Raw genomic sequence first — 17,927 nt, 5'->3', positions numbered from 1 at the left:
TTGGTAAATTTAAAATAAGAAAAACTGATTATATATTCATGAATCATTTGCAGCTTTACAACCAATCTCATTAAATTCAATTGAGAACTTATTTAATTATCTAGAGTTTACTCATATAATCTTTTAATTGGGTAACAAAATTAATTAAGAATTAAGATTAATTTGAAGCATGTTTTGTTTTTATTATATTTCAAAAAATACAATGTTCGCGAAATGGTTGTTGAACAAACATACACAAAAGGCTGTTGTCTTTGGATAGAAAATCACTCTTCGAGGAATTTTATAAAAAAAAGAAAACCTGTCAACATTTATTGGAAAACATCATTAATCATGTAGAACATGTACCGGCATTTCGTGAGGAGAGATACCATGCTGTTGATAAATGATATCTTAATGATTGAACAGTGCTAGTTTCTAACAGACACTAAACTCTATTGCTTCTTTTTTCTCTCGAACAAAATTACTCACTGAGTGATGAAAATTCGAAACCAATTTGTCTGACTTAAGTGTGAATGCCACCTGATGTCTCAAAAAGAAATATATTTGAAGCATTTTTAAACACATATTAAACGAGTTTTCAATATACTCATATCATAGTTTATATTCATACAATATTACAAATTTCTCAGAAAAGAATGCCTGAACATCAATTTATTTAATTGTTATTTTACTATACTGAAACAAAAAAGTCAAATAACCATAAATAAGATAGTATTTTTTATTTTGTTTTTATTTCCAATGAGCTGCACGATCGGTCTTGCCGATGAGCAGACCTAGTGCGCTCTCCAGAGGTGGTATCCACTCTTTCAGGACCACCACAATAGGTGAGATACCATTGGACGTCTAGTTTCTGCCACACTAGATGGCAGCACCGGGATTCTATTTGGATGCTAAAGTGCACTAGGAATTTAATTTTGCCGGAAATGCCAAGAGCCAATAACGCACTCCAGGGATCTTTTACATGCCGCATAATCATACGACAAGGCTGCTGAGGATATTCTGCATCCCGAAAATCCGATGTCTGGGCCGGGGATCGAACCCGCAGACTTGGGCTCAGAAGGTCGACGACAACTGCGCCACCCAGCCACAATAAGATAGTATAAGATGTTAACTGTGGAGAAAAGCTACTGTTAACTGCTTTGACTTAATACGATTAAGCAAATAAGATTTTATCGAACCAACTCAGCTTAACTTATGAAACCACTTAGTTCCTTGCAGGTTTGTATATTTTATAGCCGAGAGGGTTAATCTGTCTTTCTCATGACAGACAGAACTGTGGTTTGAAAACTGGCAATGGCTCAATACTATTTTCTCCATCCCTTTCAACACATGGAGAGTTTCAGGCGTCTTGCACTTCCAACTCAAATGCCAATTACCTAACGAAAAGCATAGCTCGAATTTAGGTGAATTTTTGTATTTATGTTTTGTTAAATAAAACTAGATATAAACGGTTTCTAAACCGTGATTGCAAAAAATTGTCTTAACTGTAAACTTAAAGATTAATCGCATGGATAGATTTCTGTCGGTTATTTAACCATAATTTTAGAAAGGAAATTCTAACAGTGTAGCATTATACACATGACATAGCTTATACTTACGCGTAGCATTTTATTCATATATTTTGCAAAAACATGCATAACATATTTTCTAACATTTAAGAATATTTATTTCCTAACATTTATTTACTCTTTTCTCAATAAATGATCTGTAATCGTTTTACACCACAACCTTGAATTGAGTGCAGAATAAAATCTATTTTTAGATATTCCTTCTACATCTGCCTGACACATTAGCGTAGAATTCGAAAACAGTTACATGGATGCTAGAAGTTTTAATTTTATTAAAATTCATTTATATATCTTACACTTTCTTTTCTGCCAATACATTTCAGTACGTAAGACAAAGAAAAAAAGTCTTGGCAATAAATTAAGGCAGTTAACAGTCAATACATGAATTCCTAACTTTCCTCGGTGAAAAAGTATTCTAACGTATGTATGACACTTGTAATTTTGATATCTTGAGAGACTGAGGTTTTAGCCCTTCAGCAGGAGGGTTAAGCCCTTCGATTACAGCCGCTGGTCCATTTTAAAAATTTATTGTTTCATTAGTTCATATGCGCACTAAAAACGTTGATAAATTTTTTTTTTCATAGAGCTCAGTAATAGCTACCAAAAATAAAATAAAAGAAATTTATTATTTATCAAATTTGATATGTTACAAAATTATATCTTTATCTAGAGTCATAGAATAATTAAAAGAATAATAATAATAATAGTTATTGGATAATATCAATAATAGTTGAATAATAATAATAATAATATTATCCTATAAGGTTTCATCAACATATTTTTTCAAGCACTATTTCTCAAAATTGACCGATTCTTCTTCATCTAGTCTTAATCATCATCTTCACCACAAATTCCTGGATTGAAAATTTCATCATAAATATTGAAACAAATATCTTATGCATGTTTCCGCATGATAATACTCATATAATACATAATACTCTTATCATAGTTTATAACTATAATGGTACATATTATAATGACATATTATACTGATGCATATTATAGTTTTTAAATATTAAAATTTGAACTAATTCGTTTCATATTGTTGTTTTGTCACTAAGAAATTTTAGTATGTATTAAACCATAATCCCGTGCACATTTTCTTTAATTTGATTAAAGTGCTGCAATGAACCAAAACATCCTAAACTTTAATATTTGTAAGATGTATCAGTAAGACTATAAGCTACAATTTAAACTGATGTAAGTTACAAATACGTATTGGAGTTTCTCAATCAATAATTGGCTATGCTCGCTTACTTATTCTTTGATAAGGGTGCTTTAATTTCTGAAATTAAGCAAAATATTTTTCTAATGTACTTAGATAGTTTTGTTTGCTATTTAATTAATTAATTAACTTTCCTTTTTAATTAGAGTCACGGTACTCTGACGAAACATGCATTTATATGTATGCATCATTGGTTTTAAAGAGATATTAAAGAAATATTTTACTTCTAAAGTAATAGTTGCTTGCTGAATAGATATTTAAATGAGATTATTAAAAATATGTCATTTAAAATATATAATGTTTAAAATGCATTATACTCTATCTTCTTTTCCAAAGAGTAAACTCAAATTTAATATTTGTCATCATAATATGCTTGTAGATTTAAATATATGCTTGATTACATAGCAAAATAATACTCTCGTTGCTTAAATGATTATCCAAATCAATATTTATTTTTACCTTAATAATTATCTGATTAGGAATTCGTTGTGATTAATAAACGTAATTATTTAATACTCACAATTACCAAAAGTAAAGAAGAATGTAATCATTGAATATAATTATTATAGCATAATAATGCAACAAAATAATCAGCAGCATCAAAGATTTTCTTGTGTTTGAATTCAAAGAGTTGTTAAAAGAGTTTGTCTAACTATTTGAACAAATGTAATATTTATTTTGAGTGTTGAAGCATGATTAAAATAACTATTTTATCTTTTTTCAATACCTATAAACATGAAATAAAATTGGCATTTTTGATCATCAATATCAGTTAACTATATTTCCAAAAATAGCAAATATTCATTTATCGCAGAAAGTTTTAAAATATAAGATCTTAAAATTAGAACTTTGGCTTAATTTCTTTTTTGCAGAACTTTGAAAATATAATTATTATCATTTATTCATTTGCATTAACAATGAAATCCTACTTATTTATTTTTTTAATTGTGTGAGTTAAGCAGCATACTTCGCACATTTTGTTTGTTTTAATACTTGCAGATTACTTTAAAACTTAAAGATTTTCTACCCTGAAATGTTAAAAAAGTATTTTAGATTTTTTTTTATGAACTGAAACTTTATTTAAATATAGCAATGTTGTCATATAGTGTCAATTTCAAAACTCTTTTAACATTTGAAGAAAAAACTTATTTTTTTACATTAATAAAGATAATGTGGCAATTTTGCATTTAGAATTAATACATTGTCATATTTCATTTCTTGGGTAGTAATGTAATTAATGCTTTATCGCGACTGTATTAAAATTTTTTTGAGGTTTCCATTAATACTTGGCTATTTGCACGAAGTTTTGATATATTTTGTCATTTTTATCTGAATAAAATTCTAAAAAATCACTCGTCAAAATTATATTATTAAGAGAAATCACTGTCACTACATATTCAATTCCTTTTCTTTGCAATTGCTTGCTAAAAAGTCAGTGTTCACTTATTGAGAAATGTACTGTATGCAGCGTAAGATAAAACTTTTAGATTTTAAGTATTTCAAAAGTTTTAACTAAGTGAATAATTATCTGTTTTAAATTGAAATAAAGTCCTACACTGAAAAAAAAGCATGTCAAAAATTTATACTTGTGCTCATTTCCCCCGTATTCAATTTTTATTTAAATATTATTTGTAGTGTTATTCTAATTTTTTAACTATATCAATTTATAAGGCATTGCATTCTTTGAAAATATAACATGAAAATATACGATGTGAAAAAAGTCAAAATGAATTTTATTTTTTGAACATTTATTCGACAACACTGATTTTAAAATGAAATAATAATTAGTTTTGTTACATTTTCACAACGTTTCTTAGAAGAAAAAAAAAATAGTTGTTAAAATGTTCCCCGATGCTTTTTTGGAAGAAATCCAAACAATGGAATCTTTCTAAATAAAACTAAGATTTTAGTTTCAACAACATAGTTTATTTTATACTTATAAGAAGCTTAGTAAGATGTTTTTACAAAATAAAAGGAAATTATCTACTGGTATGTTTTTTTTCTTTATTTTATCAATAGATTTAAAGTTGTCTAAAGCCACTATTAGTAATTGAAACTGCTTTTGCATTAGTTAAAAAAATATTTTAATTATGAAGTTGTTTAAGCGTAAGTAGTACATAAAAATCATGAGTTTTTTTATTTTCTTATTACCCATAAAAATAGAGACATCAATTAGTTTCGTAATGCCCTAAAATTAGTTTCAAAATAAGCTTCCACCTCATTCAGAAGTCAATATAAGACATGAGTTTGTTTTTACCCTACATTGAACTTTAAACGATATTAATATTTAAAAATCTTAATTTTTTATGATAATTTTTTCAAGTCCCTATTTTCAATTTTTGAATGATGTGGAGAACTAAGTGGAAGAACCAGGTAAGTGACATCTTCAAAGTGGCTATTATCAGGGTAAGAAGAAAAAAGTGGTGTTCAAACTATTTTATTGCAGATTTATAATGCAGTGGGGAGAATATTTATATGTTTCATTTTTTTCCCACTACCTAATTTTGGTATTAAAATCATGACAGTTTACTCCAAACTAATAATATTAAAACTAATGTGGATTAGTTACGTTAAGAATAAAGTGAAAGTAAAAATAATTTTATTGCATTAAACTTACTTACATGGGTGCAAACATTTTATGGTATACTCTCTGGCTCGTAAATGCCCTAAAAACTGTGACTTACCTGGTTTTTTCACTATGCTCTTTATATTTGTCAAACTCTATTAAAGATATTACCCGACACATATTATATTATTTTCTAATTTTTTTTAAATAATAAAAAACATCAACTTTTAATTTTAAATGCGTTTTTAAAAATAATAGTAAGAAATCCTACTAACACTTATAAGAAAATAAAGCTTCTAAGTGCTTAAATGCTTCAAAATATACCAATTTTTGATGATTAAAAACTAGTTTTTTTGTGAGGTTAAAAATTATATTATTTTTTTATAATTTTCAATTACTATTTTTATGTAAAACAACTTATAGGAGATTTATTATACTTTTTGTATAGTACAACAGCATAAAGAAGGTTAAAATATTGCATGCATTAAAAAAAAACGAAACTGGCTCCTTTCATTGCAACATTTTAATAGAGTTTTCAATCATTTCATGATAGTGAGCTATTTTATAATGCTCACCAACATTGATGCAACCACTTCATGGTATTCTCTCTTATTACTAAATTCCCTTGAAAGTGTCACTTACCTGACTCTTCCATTATGCTCTTTATCTAGGTCAAACTCTAATAAAGGTATTACCTGACACATTTTGTTTTATTTTATAAATATTTTAAATAATAATATACATCAACTTTTATTTTTAAATATGTTTTTAAAAATAATAGTGAAAACTCCTACTAACACTTATGAGAAAATAAAGTTTTCAAAAGCTTAAGAGCTTCAAAATATTTACTAAATACTTTCATTTTTGACCCGCTAAAATTTCCTTTTTCAATTTTCAATTAATTTATTTTAAAAATAAAACAACGTATAGGATATTTATTATACTTATTGTATAGTACAACAGCATAAAGAAAGTTAAAATAATGCATACATTGAAACAAAGAAACTGGCTCTTTTAATTACAACATTTTAACAGAATTTTCAATAGTTTCGAATGTTTAACCAAAATAATGTTTAATTATATTTACTGACATCATATGTCCTTTACAGGTTTAAAATGCGCCATGGAGATAACTCAAAAGAAGCCGGCTGAACAGAAATCAAGGATATTTGTGCATGCAACAATTAAACTAGAAAAACACTACGCAGATAGTGTCTTCAAAAAAATCAAATATTTTAAGGCAATTACCCCTGAATGGAAGTACCGAAAAAGGACTTGATCGCCAAATTCTTCTAAAATATGAATAAACGTGAAGTATGGCGGGAAACAGGAAGATCTAAGCTTATATAAAAAGCCACCTCACACCAAGTGTTTAGTTTTTTTTTATTCAATAAAGCGGTGCTTTAAGAAATTGAATAAATATGCAGCAACGCTGAAAAGGATAGCATTATCTTTAAAGAAAAACTAAGTCTAAATGAAACGATAACTTTCACCCAGCGTTTGAATAATCGATGCTGCTAGCCATCTAAAGTCAAACTTCTCTCTCATATGACTGGAGACCATTTATTTCTCTGTGCCTTATTACCATTTCTTCCCATAACGGCGAAAGGAAATTGGATTTTTTTTTATTTCTTTGCCATTGAAAGGAATTTGATTTGGAAGTTATAGTAATTTAAAGATCAACAGTTTTCGAGAAACAAGTGTGGTAAGTTTATGGATCTCAAAAGATTCTAATTTTATTTTAAATATTAGAAAATGTTAAATATTATGTTTTATATTCTAATATCTTTTCTAATATTTTATAAAAAATTGTATTTGCTCTTGTAGTGTTTAAATGATTTATATTTCTTCATTTTGGTGAAATTTCATTAACGATAAACAAAATTAAATTGTGTCATTAAATGTATCTTATAAATATCATTCATATTTTTATCATTTTTTAAAATTGTTGTTAATAAAAATGATGCGTTCAGACTTAGTGCTGATGCTTTCTTTGCAGATAAGTACCTTGTTAAAATAAATATAATGTTAAAAAAGAGTACAAATTGTTTTAAAGATGTTTTTAAATAAACAAGAAAAAAAAAATAATAATCTGAACATTAAGTCTGATGTATACATAAATGCATTAATAATACTGTTAAGATTGTTGGGACTAAATAAAATTTTCCATTTCATGAAATTTTACCCTCAAAAGTAATAAAACCACACATGAAACCACTCTGAAATATCAAAATTTACTTAAAATTCTGAAACTTTAGAATTTCTGTCCTGAATTGAATAACTGCCTTGAGAACATAAAATTGATTACAAATTTGCAACTCTTTTTTAATGAATAAACCACATTAATGAGGCTGAGGTTTTATTTCTTCATTTTTCAAGATAAAGGAGTGGTAAGTTAATGGATTTCCAATTCTGATTTAATTTTATATATTTCTTCAAATATTAGAAAATGTGTATGTTTCTAATTTCATTTTCTGTAATATTATAAATGTTTGTATTTGGCTTAGTAGTTTTAGAATGTCAATTATTTTTTTTAAATTTAATTGAAATTTCATTTACGTAAAATAAGAAGAAATTGTTTCATTAAATCTCTCTTATTAGGATCATTTATATTTCAATCAATTTCGAAATTATTGTTAAAAATAGTGTGCTTAGTAGTGCTGACAGTAAGTAAGTTAAGTTATATATAAAAATATCGAAAATTGTAAAAAGACGTATTTAAATAACACTGCAAGTAAAACAGTTTATCTGAACATTAATTCTGACCTAAACATAATGACACAGTAAAGTATGTTGGAGCTGTACTGTTAGAATTTTCATTCTAAAGTTATGATAAAATAACCGCCAACAGTCTGTAAACGTATTAACGGTATTATTAAGATTAACCATAAATTTTAAGGTAAAGAACATTTTTTACATTTACGGTTTTGAAACCGTTTACAACTTGTATTTTTTATAAAACCTTCAATACAAAACTAAATAGTTTTATAACCATTTACTACTAGCATGGCTTCAAAACCTAGCAAAATAGATTTAACTTGACATAGTAGCTAGGATTTTCGTTTGATAATGGCATTTGAGAGCGCAGAACACAAATTAGACAATGGAAACTCTTAACTGTTGAAAGGAATAGAGGGAATATTATGGTGTCAATTATGGGAATCGAACCCCAGTTATACTATGTACTCAGGCATTAGGAACTGAATTCCTTCTCGAATTCGATAAAACTCTGGTTGTTTAAGCATATTAGGTTAAAGCAGTTAATAAACGGTTTTTTCACAGTTAACAGTTTGATTACCATCTTATTTATGGTTACTTGACTGCTTTTTCAATATGGCAAAATAACACTTAAATAAATTGTTATTTAACTGTTTACAGTGTAAATATATTTTTCTATTTTGTAAATTTTTCTCACAAAAGTAATAAAATGACATTTACGAAAAAATTCTTAAATATCAAAATCAACTGGAAATTTCGAAATTTTTGAATTTCTGAGCCAAAATTAGCAACTGCTTTGAAATCATAAAAACGATTGCAAATTTTATATTCCGTTTATTTGATAAACTTCATTGATAAATTTGCTTCTATCTCGTAATATCACAGTTTTTGCATGAAAAAAAAAACGATTCTTTTCAGCTTAATATGTTCATTCTTCAGAGCAAACGCAATAAACATATTTCAGTAGAAAAAATATTCTATGCTTGAGTGAAGTAAAAATAATATTGTATAGAATAAAAATTAGTCTGCCCGGAATTCACTTCAGACTAAAAAGGAAAAGAAAATGATTTATAAGTAACATTTTTTATGGTAATTGAATGCATTCAATATCTATCGACAATTTTTCAAAATGATATTTCTAAATGAATAAAAAAGGGTTAGTTATCGCAATTTTATTCCAAATTAGGTACATTTAGGTTTGAAATATTATGATAATTTTTAATTAAGCACTACTTATTTTTTAAATACTTTCACCATTTTTCAAAAAAAAAAATATTGCAATATATTAAAAAAAAAGAAAAAAATAAGTAAAATTATGCTGTAACAATAGCTCATAAAGGCCAGCATATAAAGTAAAACAACATTTCTCAAAATTAATCTTAAAAAAAATTTGTCAATGAAAAATAAGAATTCTAGTGGAAGAGAAATAAATATGATTACACAACAAAGTGCTTAACGTAATTGGAGTACAAAAAATCCATAACACTCAAAACCATAGTTGGAAATAAACAAAACGGTTATCTAAAAAGAATTGGTTCTCACTTTAGAATTTCACACTTTAAAAAAAAACAATTATTGTTGAAATCTTTACCATAATTATAATGTCTTAATTCAGTATTTTTTACCACTATTTAAATCATGAAATTACGTAACTTAAAAATTCAATTTTCTCTCATAATGGGTTTGTAAAAAAACACAACATGCTTAAAAAAACGCTTATGTCTTTAATTCGCTAGTTATCGACCATGCTTCTCTTGTTTATTATTGTTTAAGTAAATATTCATACATAAAATAAATATAAGAAAAGTTACGCTTATGCAAGATATTATAGAAATTAAAAAAAAAATTTAAATTTAATATCTTGTTATAGGGAAATTTAAACAACCAAGTAATGACAAATATATCGAATTTATTCATGCATATCTTATTTTTTTGTAAGCTGGCTGCTTCATTAGTTTTTATTGCATAAGGGAAAATAAAAATATTATAATTGCTGTAGAGTCTGAAACAATGATAAGCAGTTATTAAGAATGCAACAACTATAATAATAATCTAAAAAAATATATTAAATGAATGCATTATATGAAAATGAATGACGATATTAATTTATTTTTTCTCCGCAATGTCATTAACATTAAATTATCTATAATAATAAAATATAAACCCAAAACAAATTCTAATTTAGGTTTTTTAGATTATTATTAACATAAACTAAAAAAAACATCAAATTAATTTACAACATAAAAACTAAAGATCATTCTAATTTATTTGCTTTTTTCTAATACTTTATAACGTGATAAATTAAAAAGCTATCAAATAAATATAATGTAAAATCTAATGAAGATCTAATGACAATTCTAATTAGGATTTTTATGTAATAGAGGAAAAAACAGTCTTGCATAACATATAAATTATCATAAATATTACTTTTTGATAGATTTTCATTTTCATTCTTTTTTTCAAAGCATCGGTAAGTGATATTTGGAAAAACTTTCTTTATTTCTTAAAGATTGATATACAGTGTTTTATCACGTTCCAGAAAGAAATCCCTAAAGAATTATATTTAGCTGCTTATTCCCCATAGCGTATTTATGGGAAATCTCAAAAAAATAAACAATTCATAAATTTTGCCCAGCTTTGAGGTTTACCGATTGAAGATAGGCGTACGTGATCTTGACTACACTTTCTACCGTAATTTTACCACTATGTACCTTGGGCAGAAATATCTTTCTTTTTATTTTATATATCTAATATATTTAAATTATAATGTGAGTTCTTAATGGCTGGCTTTTAACTTAATTTAAGGATGTATTCAATTTAAATCACGTAAAAGTTTTGAATAATTTATGTGAATTTTATTTTTGCCTATAATTAGAAAAAGAAACACGTTTCAGTTGAATAATTCACTTTTGCCAAATGAAATTAGTTAAAGCTTTTTGGAAATTGTGTATGAAAAAACAAATAAGGTTTTTAAATGTTTTTCACGGAACTTTCTCGTTCTTAAACTATCTCAATGGTACACTGAAACAAAGTAACGGTTTAGACTATTAGAATATGGTAACATTTACCATGTTGCCGGGTGTGCGAGAGTCCTGAAATGCTTGGTAATTTTCACCGAAGTACTTCAGTAACGTTAACAATGAAATATGGCTTTGTAATGTGTGGCAAAATTTGGTAAGTGTGGTAAAGTCTGGTAACTTTATAATGATATAACAGCTATTATTTTGAAAACCAGAAAATCCGGTAAATCGTTACGATACAAACGAAAAAATTACCAAGCGACTGGTTTAAATACTGTATATTCTGGATTTATTTATCAGAAATACGTTTTGTTTTACCAGAAATGTCATTACCATACAGTACGGTTATTTCACCAGATTTTTTTCTCTGGACAGAAAGACTAAGTATTGCTGTGCAACTAGAGATTCTAGAGGGTTCAGTGCTGGTCTTCCCAGATTGATGTAAATCAATTAGTCATCCAAAATCTTGAAATAAAATCATAATTAATTAAATAAAAATATATTAGGCACTCACTCATTAAAATTCTTATGGCATTTTCCTCAATTTCGTAAACGAAACTGTTTAATTAAATGAAAGACTGACTTTTCAGCAGCACTCATACATTAGTTTTTTATATAATTGAGTTTTCTTCCTCTGTAAATAAAAGTTATAGATATTTTTAAATCATTTCGATTTTTTAATGAAAGTAGGGTAGCTCTTGCCTCCCAAAGAATTCTTTATATCCACACCTACTTGGGGTTATGGGGTATCTATCAGAATATTGGGGCCAATCTTTCCGTCATTCTTGGTAAAAGGTTCTACTTATACGTTTCCATTACGTAAACATGTGTATGATTAAATAGGCACTTAAATTGGATCAAATTAGAAAAAAATCAGAAATTTTCAATATTTATTTTTAATAGATTATTTTTTGAATTGCCGAACAACAAAAAACGAGAGGGGCCTAGAGTGATTATTAATCCATGAATCAAGTTTGTTTTGTGTACTTCAAAATTTTTAATAAGTAATTATTTTGAAAAAATGACTTGGAAACAAGACTGCAATTTACATTTGAGAAATTTTTTTCCATTTTTTGTAAGTAATTAGATTACTAACGGTAATTGTGGCCTCAATTCAGATTCCCTTAAAAATATGAATGTCAGACCAAAAAGATTATGTGTTTGTTACATACTAATATAGGAGATTTTCGTGTATTATTCATCACGCACTTTTCGTTTTAAATATATAAATAGATTTTGGTAATAATAATTTTAAGCTCATTCCAAAATTTTTGTTTTCAAAAATTTTAAGTTCAGCTTTCCTCTTTTCAAAGTACCAAATATTTAAAAAACCGGCATTTCCGCAGTATATAATACTAAAGACAATAACACAAATGAGTAAAACATGATGCTTCCTTAAGTAAAGACGTTTATAACACTAATAATTACAACTTGTATCATATTGTAATAATGGAGATTATAAGAACTAGTACCATTCAAAATATTAAAACTAGTATAATTCTAAAGTAATTTATCTTATCACTTACAAAAATTTAAACTTTTTTAACTAGTAACATTTCATTAATTTGCAATTCATATATAGTTTCATAACTCTAAAAAATCTAAAGTATGTAATCTTATCTTCAACATAGGTTAAATAAGATAGCATTGGAAACTTAATCACAATAATCTTACATTTATTAAATTTGCTCCCATGCATACTTAAAATGCAGAAATAGAGTGCCGCAATAATTAGTAACTTATACACTTCCAGTAACTACATTATGTATAACTTACACATTGTATTAACTTAAGTAATTCACATGAAAATTACATTTGTCATATTTTGTCTAGACTTAAAATTAATCATTAAATATTTATATAGGCTATCTTATCATAATATAATTTATGCAATTCAGTTAAATTTATTAAATCACGATTCGCAATGATCAGCATATATTAGTTGCTCTACTATATAGATTATACAGCACTACAACAATTACTTATAGCAGTTTATAGTTTACTACAGTATTTTTTGGTTTTAGAATATACATGAACTTTATATTAAGTTACGTATTCTTAAGTTTTCATAGTAAGTTGTAAGATTAGAATTATATATGCCTACAGAATTATATATGTTATTTAATTATGCGCAATCATTGAAAACGTCTTGAAATTCAAAGCATAAAATGAAATATTTGCCTGTTGACAGAATGTGGTCGAAAATGGTAAATTGGTATTTTGAGCAGTAAGCCATCTGGAACCTGCTCATGATTTGACTCATTTATTATACAAGTCATTAATCATGAGACTTAAGTTTAATATTAGAAGATAGAGCAAAGATTCAAAGTCAATGGAGCTCTAAGTGTGATTTCTCATTGAGAATTGATCAATATTACATTTTACTTGCATCGTATATTCACAGCTCTAATTTGTTTCCTCCAACAAATGGAGAATCTTATTAATCGTTTCTCCTGGAACAAATAAGCACCGTCTATGTTGCAGTTCATTACTCCTGCCATGAGATTCATTAATTTATAAATGAATTAATTTATTAATAAACTCTGGAAGATATTACACAGCAATATATTTACTTCATAAACAGTTTATTCAGTACATAAATTACAAGGGTAAGAAAAAAAAATGTGTGTTGTTGATATATCTGAACTGTCTTGCAAAAATATGCACGACATATTTATTAACATATAAAAACTAAATTATTATCTTACTTAATCCTTTTTTCAATAAATAAATACCATTAATAAAATCGGGGTGCTATCTATTTTTCACCCAAATAATAAATTCCCTTTATATCAGTCTTGTAACTTTTCATAGAATATAAAAACTGTTACATGATTGCTAATTGTTTTGATTTTATTAAAATTCGTTATTATTTCTCACACTTTCAATTCGGCAAATATGTTTGAATGCATACAGCTTCGAAAAAGATTCTTCGAAAGATCCCTTGAAAAGATAATTTTATAACCGTCGTTGAACAGCCGATCCAATTTTTCATTTAAGGCTACCTATGTTCAACTCCCATAGCCTCGTAATTTTGTACCCAATCCAGAAGACAAGGAAACTCCTGGGCTAAGTATTGGAAGAAATTTGCCTTCGTGGAAGACTTTTTGAGGAGACTAACCTGCGTATGCGTTACATAGAGAGGAAAACTACAAAAGCCTCCCATGGTTAGCCTGGTGGCAAGGGGACTCTAGCCCATGATTCGTTCACCACTGAGGATATTTTGCGTCAGCCCTGTGGTCAGTGCAAGCCGGATGCAGAATTCCAAACAACTAGTCATAGCTGGTTTTCGAACCCGGTTCACCGTATTGGAAGATGAATGCTCTATCCCCTGAGCGACCAGGCCTCTTTATCTTTAATTGCCGAAAACTATTCTGACGTATATATTTTTTTTAATTTCTTGATAGAGGGATTGTCTTGCGGGGATTGAACCTACAGCCGCAATCTGTGAGCCATTTTGAAAGTTTATTATTTAGTAAAATATACGGGCATTGAAAACAAAGGTCAATTTTGATTTTGATGGAGCTGTATATTTTAAAAAATAATAAAAATAAAACACGGTTTGATATTATAAAAAAAGCTTAAGCCTAAATTTTGCATTAATAAAATTCCAATACAATATTTTTTCTTTAAAAAAATGCTAAGCTATCTTTCTTGAATCGTAATGAAAAATAAATTTATAAATAAATTATAAGTTAATTAAAATTTTTTCTAGTGACTTCTTTGGCACGTTATTTGGTGTAAAGAGTAAGCCTCAATTATAATTGTAACAAAAAAGTAAATGAATAAAAAAAAAATTGAAGAAAAAGTTTTGTTTAGAATGTGCGTTAATTATATTTCTTATTGAAGTTATTTAAATAAATGAATTATTTGGTTTCAGTATTTATTTATTCGTAGGTTTTGTGCTTATTTGATGATGTTCAATGAAAAAAAAGTAATTAATAAATAATTAAAGTTATTAATTCAACATAATTTCAGAAATGAGCTCATTTATATTCTGATTATCTACATTTTAACACTAGACCATCCGGATATTGTACTTGCATAAAACCACCATTTGGGGCCAATTTGACCCTCATAAGAAATTTATGTTATTTCAAAGTAAATGATTTTTCGAAAACAATAAGTACGACTTTTCAGGGATTGGATTTTTTTTAGTTTTGTTTATTATCGTAATGACAATATTACATCATTATGTAATATTTTAAGTCGGATTATTCGTTCGCAAATAATACGAAAATAATCAAACCACATGGATATAAATAATATTCATTAGCAAACAACTTTTAAAGCGTTAAGTTTCAGCACTCGTGATGCATTAGCGTAGGCGTATACAGTCTATCCACGCGACGTGAAAGTGACAACGAGCCATAAATTAATTATTTCATACCGTTTCTCATAACTTGTATTTGTTTTACTTTACACCTTGCCATGTTAAAAGGCACGTTTCTTATACCCTAGGAACTTAATTTTATCATTTAGGAGGTATTTGATGCGCAAAGAGCTAATTTGTAGTTCTTTAACAAACACGAGAATGAATCATAATGAGTAATTGAGGTGTCAAAGGATTCAAACATTGAGGACAGAAACATTACAAAAATTGTAAAGAAAAGGCAAGGCACCTGCAAGCTTCACCTCTTGTTGAATAATTCCTTAGTATCAAGTCTGCTTAGCTTACGTCACATATCGTACTATTTTAGTAAGTGACTGTGCTTGGCTTCTATACTGTGCTATCGTCTGCAACCACATTTGCATGAATACTATTCAGAATAATAGTATTCCTTTTCTTTTGCCCATATATAATCGGTATATAGTTTACATTTTGCAGTGCGAAAGATGGTGAAGAGGTGGCACTGAAACTAGGGGGATGTTTTTTTCTGTTTTAAAAGAAAAAAAAATCGTATGCAAGTTTTACCGAAGCAAAAAAAGAATCATTCCTCTGCGTCTGGAGATTAAATGTGGTTCCATAACTAAAGCACTATACTTTTCCCAGGTCGTAATTCACTTGCCAGTTTTCAACTTACACAAATAAAAATAGCCATTCAAAAAAACATTTTTTATTTTATATCTACTTTTTAATCTTTTTTGTACTTTATATATTTTAATAATAGAAATCAAAGTTACGGGGCTTGAACGTCATACAATTAATTTTCATTATTATTTACATTAAAAGAACTGTTTCCCAAAAATACTGTCTTGTCTTATTAGATAGATGTTATAAGATTATAATAAACATAACCTCTTATAATCAACCTATACATGTTTCTTTTTAGACCTAATAAAGGAATTATAATTTAATAGAAACGGTGTAGCTTAGTAAACTAAGCTACTTTGGTAATCGAATCTAAGGTAAAATATCATTTCCCGAAAACAGTTGCGCGTGCAAAATAAGGTTTTAACTCGGTGGACCATATAACACATTTTTAACACAGTGGACCATAATTTCTTTCCTACAATTCATCTTCATAATATATGCAGTCCTACAAAATGAAAAACAGACTTGAAAAAAATTATAAAATAAAAATAATAAAACCTTAAAATAAAACTTTAAAAATAAAAGTTTTTCTTATAGGGGTCAAAATGTCTCCTTTTGGCTATTTAAGGTAAGCCATAGTTATGTATTTTACTAATCAAAACAACAGCATGAATTTTTGATATTGTATATTTAGAAATAATTTAGGAAAAGTCAAAAATACAAGCTTTGATGCTCACGTTTTTTTTTCAAAAATAATGGCAAAAAACGAACATAATGACCCCTACGGCGGCAATATTATTTTATAAAATAACATGGATAATGGATAAATGGTCTAGTTACATTTGTATCTTAAACGATTTTTAAATTTAGTGCATTCGGAATTTTTGCTAGAAGTTCATTGATTTTATTGTTAAAAGTTTAATTTTTCTTTATGTCTAAACAAAGTGCTACAACGTATTTCTTGCATTTTATTTTTAAATATAAAGTTAACGTTGCGTAAATATTCCAAAAATGAATTCCATTCTTAAATATGAAAGTATGGCTGTGTCTCTTATGGATATTGTACTGAAGGCACCAAGTCTATACTACAAATCTGCCCATTGCCTGAATGAATATATTTTTGATAATTTTTGAATGGCGCTATCGGTATATAGCATGGCACGTACGATGGCAATTAGTAAGTTGATTTAGTCGTTACGAAAATATATTATAGAATATGTAATAGATTATAGAATATAGAATAGACTATAGAAATAGATAATCTATTTTGATACTTACGGTCATCAAATTTTGTGGAATGTTGTTCAGATACTGTTTTATTTTATTATACAGAGTTTATACACATGCTGCTTTATTTTATTATTAGAGCACTGTGCGAAAAGAGAACTAAAAAGTAAATATAAAATTACTTGATAATTCATTATTAATAAAATAAATGTCTCACAACACTACTTAAAGGCTCAGAAATTTATCTTGCTTTTTTAAAAAAAGCAATAAAGATGAAGAAAGATAGTGAAATTTGAAAAAAATCAACCATTTACAGTCTCCATTATAGTTCCCCTTTTCCTTTATATTAATAGTTTTTCTATAATAACATGCTAGCATCGGATCATTCTCCTACTTGACTTCTCCTCATATTCCTCCTTCAAAGCACTACAGCCTGTAACATAGCCTTTGCCGTCTGGACCTATCTGCAGCAAGGCTCTTCCAATTTTCCTGATTTATTATATGAATGTCCTTCCTCACCGAATCAAGCCGTTTACTCGTTTTCTGTTTCCCATGAGATTAGTAAAAGTGAGCTTTTTTAATCGGTTTGTATTATAAGATTGCAATAGATGTGCGAACAATATCATGT

General features: G+C 27.4%; 1 protein-coding gene across 3 annotated transcripts in view; it reads left to right on the top strand.

Moving 5' to 3' along the window:
* The window catches only part of LOC107447483 (leucine-rich repeat-containing protein 24-like), a 475,982-nt gene that overhangs the window by 65,927 nt on the left and 392,128 nt on the right, over positions 1–17,927 (top strand). Inside the window, exon 3 of one of the 3 annotated variants that reach the window (XM_071188145.1) lies at positions 6,469–7,064. The exons of the other annotated variants lie outside the window; for them this stretch is intronic. The gene's annotated coding sequence lies outside the window, so the exon portion shown is untranslated. The remainder of the gene's footprint in view (positions 1–6,468; positions 7,065–17,927) is intronic. 3 annotated transcript variants of the gene reach the window in all.

The sequence above is a fragment of the Parasteatoda tepidariorum genome, chromosome X2 (assembly GCF_043381705.1).
Source record: "Parasteatoda tepidariorum isolate YZ-2023 chromosome X2, CAS_Ptep_4.0, whole genome shotgun sequence".
Taxonomy (NCBI): domain Eukaryota; kingdom Metazoa; phylum Arthropoda; class Arachnida; order Araneae; family Theridiidae; genus Parasteatoda; species Parasteatoda tepidariorum.
Note: the sequence above shows the minus strand (reverse complement) of the source record. Positions and strands in the feature narration are given on the sequence as shown.